The sequence below is a fragment of the Lactuca sativa genome, chromosome 6 (assembly GCF_002870075.4).
Source record: "Lactuca sativa cultivar Salinas chromosome 6, Lsat_Salinas_v11, whole genome shotgun sequence".
Taxonomy (NCBI): domain Eukaryota; kingdom Viridiplantae; phylum Streptophyta; class Magnoliopsida; order Asterales; family Asteraceae; genus Lactuca; species Lactuca sativa.
This window is the reverse complement of record NC_056628.2, coordinates 169,389,222-169,391,786: the sequence shown is the minus strand read 5'-3', so window position 1 is coordinate 169,391,786 and position 2,565 is coordinate 169,389,222. Positions and strand designations below refer to the sequence as shown.

The 2,565-nt window shown below is 34.8% G+C and overlaps 1 non-coding gene across 1 annotated transcript; it reads left to right on the top strand.

Moving 5' to 3' along the window:
- The first annotated feature begins 936 nt into the window (after positions 1–936).
- Positions 937–1,054, top strand: LOC111896049 (U5 spliceosomal RNA). Its single transcript, XR_002851795.1, has one exon. It is a non-coding gene; the product is annotated as a U5 spliceosomal RNA (small nuclear RNA).
- Positions 1,055–2,565: the final 1,511 nt, after the last annotated feature.

Here is a 2,565-nt window from a genome sequence, read left to right as displayed (position 1 = left end):
CCAACCAATTTTTGAAGTTTAAATTTTCAGTAGTTCTTGTTTGTTAACTGTCACTGATCAGGTCTAATGTAATCTGGCGCTAAACCTAAAGCTTGTAAAATTGTTGTCAAAAATACAAATGCAATGATAATCAAGATAGAAGTACAAAGGAGGAACTCATGTTGTTTGAGATAAAAGTCAGAAAGGTTACTGATCATCTGCTTTTGACTTTTAATGATGATTAAATGTTGAAATCTGAAAACCTGTTTGAGCAGTAAAAGACAATGTATGAAGTCTAAAATCAAAATTCAAAACCTTTTAGATTCTTTGACACGCGGGATGAATAAAATGACTTAATGCACGTCATTATCCATTTTCACAGTACATTTGTCCAAAAGTAAAACGAACTTTTTCCTATTTATCTATTTCATTTACCATAATATGAAACTCTAACTTCATAATACTGCCGTTTTTCATCAAGAAAATATTCTTTTTTTGGTCAACTAAAACTTATCTTTCACCAAATATCCTTTCCTTAAAAACCCATATATATGAACACTTCCTAAAAAACAGATCAAAAACCAAATCAAAGTAAGAGAAGGGGAAAAAGAAGAGAAAAGAGGGAGAAGGGTTTGGGGGCATCCCATATCTGCTACTTGAGTGAAGCAGAAGGTATCAAAGTCATTACTTAAAGCAAGAAGCTGGGATATGAGAAGGCACACAGCCATGCAGTGGCATACAACTATTTTTGTAGAGTCTTTTCTTATTGAAGGGTTCCAACCAATTTTTAAAGTTCTAAATTTCACTAGCTTTTGTGTATCAATCACTACTCATGTTTCTTGGCTGCTTACAACAAACAGAATGTTGAAAGTTGTTACTTAAAGCATCCAGCTATGGCCGTTCCAAAAAAAAAAAAAAAAAAAAAAAAAACATCCAGCTATGACATTGAAAGCCACACAGCCAAGCAATGAGCACAAAGCGAACTATTCTTTCGCCTTTACTAAAGAATACAGTGTGCTCGCCATATATAGTTGCATACCTGTTTTTGGAAAGTCTCTCTCCTTTGTTGGAGGGCTCCAACCAATTTTAAAATCCCAAATTTCAATCTAACAAAATAATCCTACAAAAGATTTGCCCAACAAGATTACCCCTACACCTTCATCTCTACAAAAACCTTAACCTGCCAATGGTAAAAAGATTTTGGTTGGATATTTTAAATAGTATTTTTTTTTTCAATAAGCTTGCATTAAGGATGCTCTCATTTGGGCTGACTTTTTTTTTTCTTACCGTAGTGGATAATTTTATTATAAAAATAGAGTCAATATTTTGTTATGACAATGCAGTGATAAACCAAAAACTGGAGTTAACAGTAACAAAACTCAAATCACATTCATCACATTTGTGGAATGAACTCAAACCACAAGTGCTTGCTTATTCATCGACAGACTAACAAACCATAAGTGCTTGCTTCGTTGACGGAATAACCTGGAAGTACTTTTTGGAAAAATTTTACAAACGGTTTGGTATAAAACAAGAGATTCGCCAGCTAGAAGAAGATCTTATCATACTTAAGGAATGGGGGACGGAGGTTGTAGAGTATAATACAAAGTTACTCATTCCTCAAACTCATGGGCCTCGCAGGGAGACTTGCTCTAGATGAGAGAATGAATACAAACGAAATCATTTTTGGATTACCGTAGAATTTCCAACCCGCAATATAAGAATCAACTACTCCAAATCAAATTGTTGGAGAACCTAAGAGATTTGAGGAGACCTTGGAAAGGGAGGAACAAAGAAGAACTAAGTAACCAAGGCCGCAAGAGAAATGATGGAAGTAACTCAAGAGGAACCGTAGGTATCTTTTGTTTCAAATGTATATTAGAGAAGGAGTAAGCCTTCAACATATGTACTAACAAAACAAAATGTTCATGTTGTCGGTGTTAGCCGTATTTGTATTTCGAATAATACTATTATGTTGTATCTTAGATAAGAATAGTTTGTTTCTTAATTTATAGATGTCCTTTGTATATACATGGTATTCCTTTCAATGAAAATCTTTGACCTTTTCTAAAGAGTTTACATGGTATCAGAGCCACGACTCTATACCGTTCCTCTTTTGCCCTACTCTTGCCGCCATCAAGCTACGACTTAACATCTGCCGTTGACTTGACTCCTATGTTTTCTTTTGTCTACCCTACTTTTTCTTTATCATTTGAAATGACATGAAACAAATCATCATCTTCTTCAAACCAAAATCGATTCACCTGTCTATATCGTGACCAACATTCATAACAAGGTCAAGGTAATAAATGGTCTTTTTACCCTGGTTATGAGCCAAATAACTTAGACTTCTGGTTATGGGTCAAATAGCTTAGACTTCTGGTTATGGGTCATAATCCAATTAATAATTGTATGTTATTGATTTTAATAGCGCGGGGATTTTTCCGGGCTAGCGGTCAGAGATTTAGTTAAGTGATTCATCAGCTAGAGGTGAGTTTCCTTACTATATTTAGCGAGTCAAAGGCACCAATGTTGGCCCATGGTTTATTATGATAGGATGCTAGATGTTTGCAGGACTCTTGCATG